This window comes from Hydra vulgaris, chromosome 12 (assembly GCF_038396675.1).
Source record: "Hydra vulgaris chromosome 12, alternate assembly HydraT2T_AEP".
NCBI lineage: Eukaryota > Metazoa > Cnidaria > Hydrozoa > Anthoathecata > Hydridae > Hydra > Hydra vulgaris.
This window is the reverse complement of record NC_088931.1, coordinates 12,425,001-12,444,112: the sequence shown is the minus strand read 5'-3', so window position 1 is coordinate 12,444,112 and position 19,112 is coordinate 12,425,001.

Sequence of the window (19,112 nt, the reverse complement as noted above, 5' to 3'; positions counted from 1 at the left end):
GTTTATTTTTCTTATATAGTGCTCGAATAAATGAGGAGCAGACTTGCAAAACCAGATAATTCACTTTTTTTTATTCTGAGATAATGGCAAAAAATGTTTTCCAATAAATCAAATAGCTAAAAATTAACAGCTAAACAATAGCTTTTATTAAAAGAATGTTAAAGACAAAAATTTGAAAATCGCGCTCTTTTGATCATATTTTTATAAAAAAATGATAAAACGTTTTATCTGGTTTTGCATGCAAATTAATTTTTTTATCTGGTTTTGATCGAAAGTTTATTTCTAACTGGTTTTCAAAAAAGCTTTATGAAGTCAACTTGACTGGTGACGATTTTAATAATTAATATAAGTGAGCAAAACACCCCTCTGCCTAAGAAAATAAGTAATTTTAATATTTGATATGTTTATAGAATTGATGAAGTTAAAACTCAACTGTAAGTGTTTAAATAGGGCTTTTATAATTTTAGTAATTTTTTTCTTAAATAACGGCCTTCAGTTTTTAAAGGTTTTTAAAACAGAATGTTTATTAGATAAAGTTTTTGTCTTATTTTGCATCGAGCATAATTTTTCTTTAACTGGCTTTGCACTAAATAATTTAAGGCAGGTAAAATGTTATTAAAATACACGGCGATTTTTTTTTATTTATTTTCTCCCACTTGCTATGGTTTACTAGATTTTCGGATACGGATGAAACGAAAACAGTTTATTTTATTTATACGCGCCAAGTAAATAAATTTTCTCTAAATAAAAATTTAAAATGGTTTCTGAACCATCTTTTTTTTTTTATTATTTTTTTAATTTTTTTTAATTTTAAGTTTACAATGTTAGTCGTGTAACATAATTCATAAGCCGTAATACATAAACATAAGTCGTAATACAATTACGCAAATAATACAATTCAGCGTACTAACAATATAAAGCTAGGTTTCCAAAAGAAGATCATTAGGATCTTATCATCGGAACCTTAAAAAGTAATATTTATAACGTATATATATAAAATAAAATATATATATATATATATATGTAAAACATTTATAAATTTATATACAAAATTTAACGTATTTACATTATGCAAAGATACTACACATTTTAATATATAATAAGCTGAAAATTTAACAAATACATTTTACATACATTTTTAGTAGAATTTTAGGATGTTGTCCATAGAGAGAATTAATTTTTTTAACTTAATTTTAAAAACGGGAAGAGTAATAGAAGGATCAAAGTTTGGTAATACTATTTTATTCCAAAGATGGGGGCACGATATGAAATACAAAATTGATTGAACTTGAAATCTTTTTACCAATAAAGTAACCTACTATCAAACTCGTGGATAGACTCAATCCATGATGCATCATATGATCTAAAAATTCACACATAGGTTTATAATGTGTATATCTAAGATTCCAGTTTACAACACATACCTTCTGATGACTAATGTCGTAAATATATATGTATTTCATTAAAAAACAGTGATTTTTATGTCTATTTCGCTTAAAACTACTATTTGACAGTAATTTAGACATATAGTTGTAAACTGGAATTTGAGATTCAAATGAAGTTTATCTTTATAAGTAATAACATTGATAGTTAAGGAAACCGTCATTTAGTCTATCCAGACTTTCAAAGAGTAGATTTTATAAAAAAACGCATGATATGGATTTACCCTTTAATAAAAATAAAAAAAAAGAAATACATAAACTTATATTTGTAGCCCTAATTCAATGCTAAAGATGGTAAATTTTTGCAACTTGCCATAAAAATTAAAAAATTGCGGACGTTTTGGACCAATTTTCGTATTTCTTCAAAAAAAGCTTTGGGAATTTTTAACGCAACAGAAAAAAAAATCGGTGTGATAGTGGCTTTTAAATTTAATTTTTATTTGTAAAGATATAGGAGTATTAGTACTACAAAAAAACATTACTTGGTCTTTTTTTTTTAAAGTGAATTATCTGGTTTCGCAAGTTCACTCCTCAAATTGACTTCAAAAATATTCGCAGTTTCCTTATTGCGCGCTATTCAGTTTTTTTATAGTTTAGAGATCAAAGAATTAATTTACGAATAAGTTATATTAAATTAGCCTTTGGACTTTGATCGCCTTTGAGTGATAATTTTATCTGCTAACCATTTTTGATAATAAGTAATGCAAGAAGACTGATATTGCGATTTTTATTTGCAGGAACAGTTGCAAATGCAGAAGTATTTTTAGGTGAATATCCGAAATTTGGTCTTGAATGTAAATTGACCCGATTTCATTCAAGAATAACATTTGAGAATAGTTAATATTTCTATATTGAATAGAATAACTTTTTCTCACACTAATTATTCTTGGTGAACGGGTGACATCAGAGACCTTTCTTGATCTTTTTCTTGTAATTTCAAGCTTCTTAAGGTAACAAGATATAGATGATTAGGATATGATTATTCCATTTTCTTGAAGCTTTCTGGCCATTCCACCCTGCGTAAGTCAATTGTCGTCTTGAATACATTCAGATAACAACATCATAGCACAAGAATTGGAGCTTTGCTTGGGGCCACTTTTCTATTAAAACAATCACCAAGATTATTCTTAGTTGATATTATAGCCTGCTATTTTCTATCGGTGGATACTCCCAAATCAGTAGCATTGGCAATTTGAGCTATACTTTACCCTCTGTCCATTCTTATTTTTATTTGTTTAATTAATGTAGATGAAATTGATACTCCTTTTTTCCTTCTTATATTTCTGACAGGTTCATTTTCATTAAAACTATTTTCCATGGAGCTAAAATAACCAAAAATATATTTAAAACAGTATGGATTTTCTGATAGAATAACATGGTATCAATGGATGAATATATCATTTATTTTTAAAAAATTAAATTATATACAAACGCTATATAATTATTAATAAATCGCTATACAGTTATTAATAAACTGATATATAATTGTTAATAAACTGGTATATAATTATTAATAAACTACTTTTTTATATTTAGTTTTCGGAAATGCAGAATAAAGATTTGTATTTATGATACCAAAGATTTGTATTTATGATACCAAAGTCAAAAACTGAAACCAAATGAATATACAAAAACAAAATAAAAACTGGAATAATAATATCCGATACATCGGATCATTTCTCAATATTTTTAATCGCACATATAGGTGTCAAACACACCCCTGAAAAAAAAAAAATTACAAATCGAATATGTAATGACAATTCTATGGAACTTTTTGATAATTCTATTATCTGAAAACTGGGACAAAATTTCGCAAATTCAAACCGCAGATACTGCTAATAGCAGTTTTCTTCGGATATTCAAAAAACACTATGGTAAAGCTTTCCCGGTGGTAACAAAAATTATTAAAACTATAGCATTTATAAACCCCTAGATAACACCAAGAATAGTAAAATCATCAAAAACAAATTAAAAAAAAAAACGATTGTATGAAGTATTTCTAAAAAACAGAACTTATGAAAATGATTCAAGGTGTAAAAAATATAAAGGTTACTTTGAATCAATTATAAAACTTTCAAAGAAGTTATACTATTCAAATAAAATAATAAAATTCAAAGGCGATACTCAAAAAACATAGCAAGTCAATAAGGAAGTAATTGGAAAAAAAACACTCAAGCTAAATGGTCTTCCAAAAAACTAAATTATCATTATCAAGATATTACAAAAGAAACTAAAACTGCCAAAACATTGATAATAATACATAACATAATGAGGTGTTTGTCAACGCAGGTTTAAATTAAGCATCAAAATTAAAACACAGTGAGTTTAACAATGAGAAACACTCGACTACTAGCAAATCAATAATGGAAAATGCTTAGTTAACTAAAAGAGAGTTATTAGATTCTGTGTGTTCATTAAAATTAAACAAAGCACAAGGATTTGATAATGTTAGTAGTAATGTTATAATTAAATGTATTTTCTATATTAAAAAAATTCTTTTGCATATATTTAATCTTTCATTTAAACGAGGAATCTTTCTAAAAAAACTTGACATTGCAAGGGTAATACCAGTTTTTAAATCTGGAGATGATACTAATATTTCTAACTATAGACCTATTTCCATTCTTCCTTTCTTCTCAAAAATACTAGAACGCATTGTGTATAACAAATTATACTCATTTTTAGAAAAAAATAATACTCTTTATAACAAACAATTTGTCTTCAAAACAGGGCGCTCTATCATGCAATTTTTTATCTCATTGAGATTATTTTTCAAGGTTTTGACAAAACAAGTTCACTTTAGGTGTTTTCATAGATCTTACTTTTTTTGGTAACAAAAATCGGTAAGGTGTTCGGCGCCTTTCCTATTTTTGTTGAATATAGTATTTTAATTAAAAAGTTAGAAAACTAGGGAATCAAAAACATAAACATAGCTTAGTTTAAAAACTTCTTATCTAATAGAAAACAATATATTTCAGTCGGCAATTATACAACTAACAATGTCAATTACTTGCGGCGTTCCTCAAGGATCTATAATAGGACCACTTTTATTTTTAATTTATGTTAATAATTTAAGCAAAGCCTCTAATATTCTAGATTCTATCTTATTTGCAGATGACACAATTTTATTTTATTCTCATAGTGATATAACAACATTTTTTAAAACGGTCAACATTGAACTTTCAAAACTAACCGAATGGTTAAATATAAATAAATTTTCAATTAATTTAACTAAAACTAAAATAATAAAAAAGAAAAATCCCTCTTCCAAAACTTAATATTAGAGAATACATCGTAAAAAGAGAATGTTTCATGAAATTTTTATGTGTAATTCTAGATGAAAACATAAATTGGAAAGACCACATAAACATGATTGAAAATAAAATTTCTAAAAGTATTGGGTTACTCAATAAAACAAAACCATACTTAGATCAATAATGTTTAAAATATATATATTACTCATTTATTCATTCCTATCTTAATTATGCAAATATTGCTTGTTGCAGCACCAATAAAACAAAGACGAAAAAGCTATTTAGTAAAAAAAACATGCAATTAGATTATTATCATATTCACACACCTCTCAAGTTCAAGACCATTGTTTAACAATAAAGAAGTATTAAATTTTTATCAGATAAATATATATAATTTTCTAATATTTAAGTTTAAAACTAACAATAATACAATAGCAAATATCTTCAAACCATAATTTAATAAAATTCAATACAAATACGTGACTAAATATTCAAACAACAACTTTGTTCAACCCAAAACTATATATCAGTCCATTAAGTTCTCAATAACTATTAGAGAACCTAATGTATCGAATAAGATAATTTGTAATGATATCAAAACACTTACAACTCTTACACAGTTTAAACAAAAACTAAACCTATTACTTTTAAATAATGAACAAACAGATAATTGGTTTTCGCAAAAACCATTCGACGGAACATGCAATTGTTGATTTTGCGAATTAATCATAAATATAAAACAAGACACTCAATAAGTAATTACTACATTCCGCTAACATCACTAAAAATTTGTCAATTGCAACTTGTCGATTACGACTTGTCAATTACATGTCGACCACGCTTGTGGGTCTCTGTTCTTGACGAAAATATGAAAAAAAAAAGTCTATTGATATATTTAAAAGAACTATAAAAAGCACTAAATTTAAAAAAAACATAATTTCATTTTTTTTTTAAATAAAAAGAATTTTGTGATAAAAAATGATCATCTTGTTGTTTTTGTCTGTTTGTTTTAATTTTGTATAAAAAATGATCATCTTGTTGTTTTTGTCTGTTTGTTTTAATTTTGTATAAAAAATGATCATCTTGTTGTTTTTGTCTGTTTGTTTTAATTTTGTATAAAAAATATAATTAGATGAATTTAAATCTTGAAAATGTTTTGAATCCTCTTAAATTTTAAATCTCTTTTAAATATTTAAATATATATAAATATATATTATGTATTGTATTGAATGTGTATACGTATATATACCGATTTGTAAATTTTTATATTTACAAATGTGTGCAAATTGACGAAATAAAACTACCATACTTTAAAAACGTAGAGAGAAAGGGGGATTGGGATTGGCACATTTTAAACAGAAAGTTCTGTTAAACATTGTTAGCACATAATTTTGTTGCTATCACCACTAAGTTTGTTTTATAAATAGATAATCTTTTCAAAGATAATTTGCAATTTCTTTTGGCACTTTTTACACAAATAAAAAATACGGCTAAACACTAATAAAGGAGTCATTCCGTATAAGATTGCCATAATACAAACGTATTTAAACTGAATATTAGAAACAGATTTTTTTTTAAATTAAATTAACAAACACATTAGTGCATCTAAAAAAAATATCATCACTTTGTCATTTATTTTTATGACAAATAAATGACATTTTGTGTTAAAGGTTTTTATTTTTTTTTTCAATTTTTAATTCTCAGAATAAACATTGGTGATTAAATAAGTTTGATAACAAGTGATATTATTATTATCTAAATTATTTGTTGGTATGTTATTAAAAAGAAAAAAGGCGTTTTTCTTTTTAGTAACCGTCACGACCGCGATTATTATAAAAAATTTAGTTTTTTTATACAACCTAATTTTAATGTTTTTTAATTAGAAAATATTTAGCAAAATCATTTTAGTTGAAATGAATATGCATATAAAAAAAATTTATTACATCTTTTTCTGGAAAATAGTAAAATGCAATTTCTTTTTTGTCACGACCTCGACATAACGGATGTTTCGATGTTTAAATTGCGTCGTTTCGATGTTTAAATGCATCGTATAGATGTTCAATGCGTCAAGGAAGAAGATTTATTCGAAAAACCTTAATTAAAACACGTGTTATAAAGAGTAATTTAAACAATTGATATAATTGTATATTTAAAGGTTATGAACGAATTTAAAATATAACTTATTTGACATATTCTACATAAAAGTATAGGAAACATATAAATATTAAAACAATGCCCAAATCACACAAACAAGTTTATAAAAATCTTTACAAACTTGTTTGTGTGATTTGGGCATTGTTTTAATATTTATATGTTTCCTATACTTTTATTTAGAATATGTCAAATAAGTTATATTTTAAATTCGAGATGTAGAGAAAGAAAGAAAACTGAATTAAAAGAAATAGAAAAAAAACGAAGTAATATTCGTCGCCAACAATTAACGCCAGAACAAGAATTGAAAAATAAGGAGCTTGCTAAATTACGACAGCGTAAACACAGAGATTTTCAAAAAGCTCAAGGTATCATTGATATTCCTTGTTCTTTTTCTGATCAAACGGACGAACCCGTCTATCATTCAAGTTTGTTAGAAGCACGTGCTGTGAACTGCGTTGAATTGGCTTTACCAAAGTTGTCACGAAAAGCAGATTATGTCATTAAACAGTTAGCAATAGAAATGAACATCTCTTTACCAGATATATCAAAGATAAAAAAGCGCATCTGTTTATTTTCTAGTATATTTAATTATGTACTAGAGTACATAATTAAATATATATTAGAAAATAAACAACCACAAAGAAATATCTCGATGGACTCCAGGTATGAAAGACTTTATCAAAGTTGATGGTGAAAAATTTCAAAGTCGTTATTTTTACTTAAATTAAGGGAATGTTATGCCCTGTACGCAGAAGAATTTGGTAACGAGATTTTCCAAACTTTGTGCACTTTGCCCAGCTCAAATAATCATATATTCAGAGACACCTCTTGAAACCTGCTGTTGTCTAATTCATGAAAATTTTATTAATATATGCAACGGCTTATCCTCAAACCTTAATTTTGAACCTTAAAACACAAACTGGGTAAACAAATAGGTTCTTTGCCGCCCTCTCACTCCAGATTGTCTCTTACTGTCATGTAGTTTTTGTGCTCACTGTCCGAACAACCGAATGCAACCACCATACAAAGAGCAAAACGAAGAATGCATTGAAGTCAGTTACATAAATTGGTTCAAAGACAAAGTTACAAATCGTCTACAGCAGGGATTGATCAAACAATCTTTGTATGCAAGATATACAAAGTTTTTGAAAGTGCTACCTTAATTTGGGATACACCATTTAGTTAAACGTCACCAGGCGTCTATTTTTTGCCACCAAATAGATAATATTATGGATGGCGAATTATTAATACACTTTGATTATAGCCAAAACTACTGCTGTACTCATCAAGCACAAGTTCAAAGTGCTTATTAAAGTCGATCTCAAATAACAATCTTCATTGTTGCTGTTTAATGGTATTTGAAAAATATGGTTGCTTATTTAACAGATAGAAATGATCACAGCAAAACATGCGTCAGTGTTTTCCTTAAACTTTAAAGGTATTTTTCTTAAACAATACAATTTTTATATCTTTTATTTTTATCTTTGAGGGATGTATAACATTTGCAATATACTTTTTAAAGGCTAACGCAACTAATACACAAAGTAACGTTATGGAGTGATGGTTCATCTTCTCAATTTAAAAACCGCTTCATGGTAAATTTCCTGAAGTATTCTCAAGTGACATTTAATACTTCAACTTTTAAGTGGAATTTTTTTGCTACAGCCGACGGAAAAGGAGCCATTGATGGGGTAGGAGGAACTTTAAAAAGAATAGCATGGCAAAAAGTTAAAGGAAGACAAGTTATTATTCAAAATACGTGGCAGTTTTATGAAGCTATATGCAAAGACTCAACTGTAAATTTAATATATTTGACTGAAGATGAAATTGATCAACATTATAGTCAGCTAAGCATTACTTTACTGCAGAAAAAGTTGAAAATATGCAACTTTACCATTACTGGAAAGTTATGAATGAAATTTTTAACATGAAAAAAATATCACTACTATCAAACAAATAACACAGCAAACAAAAATCGTTATTTAGTATATTGATTTGTTTAGTTTATATAAATATGTCTTTAATATTGCAATTTAATAAAGTGATTTTTTACGTTTTTTTTTTAATAAAAACTTGCTGATGTTTCTTTTATTTTTCTAAGGATAACTATAAACATTGTTTAAATTGTTTATATTTTTTTCAAAACTTTGGCAATGCTAAAATATACATTGAAAGTATCTAAAATGCAATGTCATCTGATAGTACAATATTTTGTCACAACCACGATGTCACAACCACGATGTCACAACCGCGATGTCACAACCACGATGTCACGACCACGATGTCACAACCACGATGTCACGACCGCGATGTCACAACCACGATGTCACAACCACGATGTCACAACCACGATGTCACAACCACGATGTCACGACTGCGATGTCACAACCACGATGTCACAACCACGATGTCACAACCACGATGTCACAACCACGGTGTCACTACCGCGATGTCACAACCACGATGTCACAACCACGATGTCACGACCTCAACTTATTACTAGCTATTATTTTAACATGAACAAAAAAAGTAAAAAAAATAAACAAAAAATGTAAAAAAATGTAAAAAAATGTAAAAAAATTGTATTATAGTTAATGTAACATCCTATATAAAATAATTAAAAAGATTGAATTTTTAATTTGTTGAAAGTTTTCTACAAAAAAACAAAATTACTTAAACAAGTTCTGTTTCTGATTTTGTAACTGTCACGACCGCGATGGATTTTATCGATTGAATTTAAAAAAAAAAGGTCTATTAAATTCTTTGCTTATATTTTCGCCTTTTGCAGTAGAAATGTCACGACCGCGACTATATGGAATGGCCCAAAATCAACAAAGACAAAAATGGGACAAATTGAAAACCGTTGGGACATTGTGACTAATAACCGAGACAATCCTAGTTAAAGCGGGACGTATGGAAAGCTTAGTTATAGTTATTGTTATTGTTATTATTGCTTTTGTTATATTAATATTATTTTTACCATATTATATACTTTTTTTAATTACTCATGCTTCTGTTGTAATCATTTTTATTATTAGCATCATTTTCATTATTATTAAATTGGACAGGGGTTCACTTTATATAAGTACTTATTAATACTTGTAAATATCCTTGATGTAACAACTTTATTCAGTATATATTTGATTTGATTTTGTGAATGTTGGGCATAATGTGTCCAAACATATACTATTTTACTATGTATGTATGTATGTATGTATGTATGTATGTATGTATGTATGTATGTATGTATGTATGTATGTATGTATGTATGTATGTATGTATGTATGTATGTATGTATGTATGTATGTATGTATGTATGTATGTATGTATGTATGTATGTATGTATGTATGTATGTATGTATGTATGTATGTATGTATGTATGTATGTATGTATGTATGTATGTATGTATGTATGTATGTATGTATGTATGTATGTATGTATGTATGTATGTATGTATGTATGTATGTATGTATGTATGTATGTATGTATGTATGTATGTATGTATGTATGTATGTATGTATGTATGCATGTATGTATGGATGGATGGATGGATGTATGCATTTATGTATGTATGCATGATAGGGTGCAGTGAAACTTTAGGTGAAAATATAAATTGTTAATTATTGATATGTAACAGCAACAAAAAGTTGCTTTTTGATATGTGTTCAAATAAAGTGAATAAAATTTCCTCAAGATTTTAATGTCTTCAGCTGCCTCAAGGGGGTCAAAGTTACTGAAAAATAGTTCTTTTTCATAAAAACAGCCTGTTCTAGTCATAACTTTTTAAAATAAAAAACTACAATGTTTTTCTTTATTAATATCCTAAGCCTAATTACGAATAGTATTGTTTCACCCAGTACTGTATTAAGGGGCTATTTTGGGGGGCTAGGGGGCTATAGCCCGAGGCCCCCTAAAATAGTCAAGATAATTTTTATTTTATTTTTAATCATCTTTACGCTGTGGCACATAAAAAGTGCCTCAAAAAAAAATTGCCCCGGGCCCTGAAAAGTCTAAATTCGTCACTGGTTTCACGTAACCAGTTTTGGTTATCATGGTTGTTTCACCTTTATAACTGTTCAATAAATGTTTAAAATTGAATTTTTTAAGCTTTTCCAGGTGTTAATTTTACTGCGATGTTGCTAAGTTACCATCGTTAATGAAATTTTCAGTTACCTGAGCAAGTCTGTCGTTTTCTTAACCCTTTCGCGACTGAGTTAAAAACAGCTATATGACTGCGCGTAAAATAACAAACTAGGATCATAATCAATTAAAAGAGTATAAAATGAAAATTACTAGTCAGAATTTTACAAATAAGACCTTGTTTTTTTTTCAAAGAATTGGCTTTCCGAAAATTAAAAAACTTGAATTTTTTTTTCATCATTTTAGTAACGTGATTAAAATACATCATGTTGAAATTAACAAAAAATATAGTTTCTTTATGTAACCTAAAGGTGGTACAACACCAAAAAAACTAGGAAACTAAAATTTTTTTTTAATTTTTCAATTTTGCATAAAATATGTGTCAAATTAATCAAAGAACGTTTAGTCAAAGTTTCAGAGCTAAATAATTTATCTTTCTTTAGATATGACCATTTTATTAGAACACTATGTATCTTTTTTTCCTTAGCAACGGAGATACTAAATATTTAACATGGTTGTTAGGCTTTGTAAGCTTGATGTCACTTCTATGTTTTCCGAATTGAAATTTAATTAAAAGTCGATGTTCTTAACCACTAAACACGTTTTGTAACAGTTAACAGATTTGAAAGATTTGGAGTCTTATTGTTTGTATATATATATATATATATATTTAAATTAAATAAAAGAAATGCCAAATAAACAAAATAGCACTAGAAAGAAGAGCAGAGAATGGAATGGGTTTAAACCATCTGATATTCTCAAATCAAAACCTGCAAATCAGGAGATTTCTTGTGTTAGCTCGAGAAAGTTAGATGTATCGTTCAGCTCGGATAAATGTGAATCTGACGACTATTTTATTCTTATTAACTTTTTATTGTTAAAGAAATTAATTGCACACACTGTTTGCCCCAATTGCTTTATTGAAAATTTGTTAATCAAAGATAACGTTGGTTCTCGCATGGGCTTTTGTCATCTACTTGAGATGAAGTGTACAAAGTGTAACTTTTCTAAAAATTTTAAAACTTCACCAAAGTCAAAGAATTCTTTAAACTTAAATGAGTTTCCTATTGATACTGTTAAAAAAGAACTTTTATCACTAGAATCACCATATGAGATCAACCTGCGAGCTTTCATCGGATTGCGAGAATTAGGTGCATCGGATTGCGAGAAATATGTGTCATGAGTCGATGAAAACTTTTTCCTTCTGTATGAATCTTTATTGTTTGTCGCCTAATGGCTTTAATAAGTTAAATAAAACTGTCATGTTAGTATACATAAATGCTGCTGAGGAAAGTATGCAAAAAACTACTTTTGAAACTAAATCAATAAACAACTCTCTTGAAATGAAAGAAGTTAGAATTTCTATTGATGGTTCATGGCAAAAGCGAGGTCATAATTCGTTGAATGGTGTTGTAACTGCTGTTTGTAGTGATAAATGTATTGATGCAGAGATATTTACCAAACATTGCTATGGATGTAAAATGTGGAGATCTAAAAGAGGAACTCCAGAGTATCAGTGCTGGTTGGTTGATCTTCAGTGTGAATTGAATCACAAGGGTTCATTGGGTAGTATGGAATCTGTAAGAGCTGTGGCTATGTTTAAGAGATCTTACAAAAACATAAGTTGATATATAAAGAATATCTAGGAGATGGGGATACATCTTCTTTTATTGATGTAATAGTAGCAGATCCTTACAAAGGGTATGGTAATATGCCTGTAAAACTGGAATGTGTTGAACATGTTCAAAAATGGTTAGGAACAGGTCTACGAAACCTTGTCAAAGCCCAAAAAGGTACTAAAAAACCAATATCAGGCAGAGGTAAACTCACTGAAAACTGCATTAGTTCAATGCAAAATTTCTATGATCTTGCAATCAGATCTAATGTGGGAAACTTGTATCCAATAAAGAAAGCAGTTTATGCCATACTTTTCCACTTCACCGATTTTCCTGATTCCTACACACGCCACCAGTTTTGTCCTCGTGGAAAATATAGTTGGTGCAAATACTGGGCTCTATACCAAAAGAATTATAAACCCAAATCTACCATAACTCTGTGGATTTAATTCTACCAATAATTATGACTTTACAATCAGATTAATTATTATCAAAATGTTTACATGGAAACACAAAATGCTAACGAGGCACTTAATGGACTTATTTGGGCTCGTGTACCAAAAAGAGTTTTTGTTTCTAAATCAACACTGGAAATGGGAACGTATTCAGCTATTTTAGCATACAATGATGGTGCAAAGGGTGTTATTAGTGTTTTTAGACATTTTAGTTTACAAGGTAAGGTATCAAAAATTTCAGCGCCTTCTAAAAATAAAAAAAGGATTAGTCAAATGAGGTGCAAGTCATCAGAGAAGGGAAAAAAAGAAGAAAAACTCTTAGAACCATCAAAAAGGTCAACTAGATGAGGAGAAAGAAAAATAATGTATTGACAGTTATGTTTCAGGAAGATTTTAAATTAATATTGTAAATAATATATCAAGAATTTTTCAAAGCTGTTTATCTCAGTTCGCGTTTTTTCGTTTTTGCTTAAACTTCAAAACACATAACTCATCATTTACTTTGATATTTTAAAAATCTATCTGTTAAATGAAATAAAATAATGTTTAGAGTAAGTGTACAAAATTTCAGGTCATATTTAGATATTATGTTTTGAAATTTAGTCCAAAAACGCATTTTTTGATAGTTTTCCCGCCATTATGGTCCAAATGCTAGTTAAAATTTTTTTTTTGTTTTGCTTTTTTTTATTTAAATCATTTGAGTAAACTGTATTTAAAAGCAGTTTTATTTTGGAGGTTTATTTCATTTTTTTGGCGTTGCACCACCTTAAACAAATAAAGAAGAAATACATAAACATATCGTTATTTATATTAAATAAATGAGGTATTTATAGTGGTGATCAAACAAAAAAATCTTTTTATTAAAAATTCATATCATTGAAAAAAATATCAAGGATTTCATTTATGACTTGTGACAGTATAATTTAATTTATTTTTAGTCATTTTTTAAAAGTGATTTTTGAGCGATCTATAAATGCAATTAATAAACGGTTTGAAGCAACTTAAAAAATTATTCACAATTCAAGGATAAGTTTAAAGTTTTCCTCAATTGGTATAGATGTTTCAAAAAATATAAAATTGTTTATGAACCGCCATGCGGGTCACTCGTCACGAAAGGGTTAAGTTTGTATACATTTCGCTACAATCGAGAACAACAGTTTGAATGAGCATTTAATTTGCGCAATGAAATTGAAGAAAAGACTTGATCAATTGAATTAGAAAACTAATATAATTGAATTGCAGAACAGTTATTTCAAACAAAAATACATATAATACTCATACTTGTTAACTTTACGTTATATTGCCGTAAAATGTGTTTTATTAACCTTTTTTTAGTTATCATTTAAAAATAATTATTAAAGTGGTTCATCATATTTCTTTTAATACTTTTCAATATATTTCTTTGTATATCAATAAATTTTTACTAATGTTTGATATTTTAGTTTAGCTTTTAATTTTATTTATGGCTTGCTAGATAAATGTATAACTCAATAATTACTTATGAATCTAATATAAAGTTTGTTTGTTATAGAACAAGTTTCAATATGGCTACTAGGTTAGTGAGAAGGAGGATGATGCTGACTTGTCCTGTCTTTGGTATACCTAAAGAGATGTCGCAAGTTGTTTTACCAACATATGAAGATGTAATGAAACATTACTTGCTTGTAAAACATCAACTTAAACAAACAGCTGCTACGAAAGAACTTATCACAGAAATCTCTGAAAAAGTTGCACAAGTTGTTAAAAAGTATTGGTAAAATCGTCACTTCCGGTGATTACTCATTCACGGGTATTAAAGATAGTTCGCTCCTATCACCATAAATATAGAAAACTATTGCGAAACATCAAGCGCAGCAATTATGATAGCAAAGTGAACGCTTTTAAAGAAGATGCTAGACATAAATTGTTTGACATCTGCACCTTTAAGTGTGTGTTTGAGAATTGTGTATGTAACAAAACTCACAAGTTTCCTCCTGCAGAGCAAAATTTTATTTAAGATCAGAGAAATCTCAAATTGATGTTCATTGTATGATATGGGATCTCAAATTGATGTGCATTGGTAATGTTGATAAACTTGCATCAAATAAACTGGCCATGAAGTTCAAAAGAAAAAGTATTGACCAGCGGCGTGGAAATAAGCATTGCAATGCCATGTCTGTGTCTATGGTTGGTGATATTGCAAGTCAATCTACGGCTCAAAGTGATGAAGATGATAATTACATTAATAAAGGTTATGTTTCCAACGTTTCTTCCATTGGTATTATTATTTCTTCTTATTTTCAATGTTGGCAACGAACTCCTGCATTAGCAAACGTCTGTAACCGGTATGGGATCTCAGATAGAGCCGAAGCTGCAATAGCAAATGCAGTTTTGGAAAGCTTTGGTGTTGTTAATCAACAAAATACATCTTGTGTTGTTAATCCGAGTAAAATACGACGGGAGCGTGAGAGAAAGCGTAATCAACTTAAACCTTCTTAAAATTCAAAAATAGTTCGTGGATTTTATTTTGATGGACGAAAAAAAACAACTCTTTATAACATCAAGGAAATTAAAGTTCTACCGACGAAATATTACTCAAGAGTACATCTCTTCAATAGAAAAACCAGGATCTAAATAGCTTGGGCATTAATCACCATCTGGATCGTCGGCCTATTTGATAAAAAGTTCTATAGTCAACTTTATAACTATCAAAAATATTGACTATTTTGCTCATCCAGAAAATGTCTTACTAGCAACGATTAGTGACAAACGCCAACACATTCGTGATTTAGAACTAAGGTGCATTCTTAAAACGCGACTGGAAAAAGATTACACAGTCTACTTTCAGTTTATCAAAGCATAACCAGGATACACATGATTACATAGAACTCATCAACTGGAAAGACAATAAAATAACCGAGCCACCGTTGACAGCTGATGTGTTTGAGGAAGGCATTCGATTACTTTTGGAAAGTGGCGGACAATCAACAATAGAGTTTGAAAGATTTTCAGTTATTACAGTTTTTTCTGAAAGTATTTGACAAAAAAGTATAATCTTTAATGAAAAATAAAACAAAAAAAGACCAAAACAGTCAATTTTCATGAAAAATACCTATTTTTAGTAACTTTGTTTCCGATGAGGACATCTTTCAATGTTTGAGCACTTAACAAAAGACAACTTTTTCTTGCTATTACATATAAATATTCCACATTTTTTCACTGCACCCTTATGTATGTATGTATGTATGTATGTATGTATGTATGTATGTATGTATGTATGTATGTATGTATGTATGTATGTATGTATGTATGTATGTATGTATGTATGTATGTATGTATGTATGTATGTATTTATGTATGTATGTATGTATGTATGTATGTATGTATGTATGTATGTATGTATGTATGTATGTATGTATGTATGTATGTATGTATGTATGTATGTATGTATGTATGTATGTATGTATGTATGTATGTATGTATGTATGTATGTATGTATGTATGTATGTATGTATGTATGTATGTATGTATGTATGTATGTATGTATGTATGTATGTATGTATGTATGTATGTATGTATGTATGTATGTATGTATGTATGTATGTATGTATGTATGTATGTATGTATGTATGTATGTATGTATGTATATATGTATGTATGCATGTATGAATGTTTGTATATTTATGTAATAGAATATTTAATCGTTTTTCCCCACTGTAGAAAATGTAAGGAGTTAAGCAATTTTATAAAAACGGAGCTCAGTAATAAAACAAATTAATGTCTTCTTCTTGCTCCAGCCACTTATTTTATTGTATATGCATGTATATGAAAATTGTATTTATAGTAAAAGATGAAACAAACAAACAAATAGTTAATAAAAAATTCAAGTTTTCAAGATTTGATTAGAATTAATTTTTGAAAAGCTATGAAGAAATTGTTTTATTTAATTTAACAGCAAGTGTTTTCATAAAAGTTGTTCATGCCAGCAAGTTTTATAATGGCGAGCTTTAGTTCATTAGTCGCGTAAGATTTATCGTTTGCTTTTGTTTAAAATGTTAAATTTCAATTTAAAATGTTGAACAATTTTTTAATTTCTTTATCAATCAAGGAGGCTGCTTCTTTTTTATTATTGTGTTTACAATTGTTTTTCTACACTTTAACTTCAAAACACAAACTATGACGAACAATGGCGTTGCGTGGAGAAGCAAGTTGGCGGTACAACGAGGAGCGTGTGTTATCAAAGGTAAGACATTAGTGAATATAAAATATGAACTTGGTTATCGAAGATAAGGTATGTAAATTTTAGTACCTTAAACATTTTAATTATATTTCGAAGCAAATTTGTTTCGAAACATAATTTTATTTATCATTAAATTAATTTTTTTTTAAATAAGAGAACAACTTTATTTGCGTTGAGGGGAAAGAATGTGGTTGAAAAAAAAAGAATGTCACCAATGGTATCCCGAAGCACAATAGATAACTCATTTTTACATTTATTCTTTAAATGGAACGTTCTAGCTAGTAAAAGTCGGCTAATAAAATTTATAAACTTAATTAACTATCAGTCCGATCTAACCCGACCTATTATTGAGCCTCGCCATTAATGCCGTTGAAGGCTTAGATGTATAAAAAACATTATTAAAACTATATTATAAAAAATATAACCCTGGTTTTTGTTTTAATGGTTAGGGGTCGTCCATAAAGAACGTACCCTTTTTATTCGTCTACCCCCACCCCCGCGCATTTTTCAATACGTTTTTTTGAGTTCCCTCCACCTCCCTAAAAGTACCTATGCTTTTAACCTATTTATCTAACATTTTATGATATTTTTTTAGACTTAGTGTCTCCTTTCTTTTATAATTGACCCACTGCTCTCCCATCTCATATGTGCCATTTGCAGACCCCTTCTTCCCCTCCGAGCGTACGTACTTTATGGACGATCCCTTACACATAATGCTCAATTAAATTGCCTAATCAAGAAATTTTTATTTTTATTAAAAGCCTTTTAAAGTATGAACTATAAGTAAGTTGTGAAACAAACCGAACTTATAGCGATTTGGTAAAAGAAAATAAATAAAATATGTTTTATAAAATAAAAAATAAAAAAAGAATTAATTAAACTCTTTTTCAACAGATAAAAGGTTTTCTTTTTATATAAATAGTATTTTAACATTAAATATAATATTAATTAATCAAATAATATAGAAAATGCAGGAGAAACAAATAAAGGTTTTAACAGAACAGCTTTGTTTTTGTTTATTTTGAATTTTTTCGAAGATTTTATAGTTTTTATTAATGGAATTTTTTTGGAAGTTTTTCGGTTTGTAAGAAGATGTAAAAATAGATGAAAAACTTTTTAAGCATTATGAATAGTTTATTCACGGTATATATTTTTTATTATTACAATTTTTTTTTACTAAATCCTGACTGTGAATTTTCCGATTTTAAAAATAAAACATAAAAAAATATGACAGGTTTTTTTTAGTCCTGGTTTTATTAGATCGTTCAAAATCTTATATACCGTATATACGGTTAATAACGGATGAATCCCAATTACAACGGTTAATAACAGATGAACCCTAGCTACAATAGTTAATTACGGATGAATCCTAATTACAAATATTTTAAGAAAACGTTGTACCTTTTTTTCTTCTTTTTTTCCATAAATAAAACTGAGAACAAATCAAATAAAACGATTTAAAAAAATTTTATTATGTTATTGCGATCAAGTTAGATTTCAATTTGAAATCTATCATTATAATATTAACAAAATAACTTTTTTTCTTGTATGTATATATATATATATATATATATATATATATATATATATATATATATATATATATATATATATATATATATATATATATATATTTATAGGGCTACCATATGAACTTTTGGAAAAATCAGGACATCATGTCTTTTTTAACCTGTCAAATCAGGACAAATATAAATAAGCAGAAAGTCTAAATCAGGACAAAAGCTCGTCGCATTAAAAGTGAAAATGACAAAAAATGCAACATTAAAAACCAGCTTTATTTTACATTTTTGTAATGACTACAAGAATTATT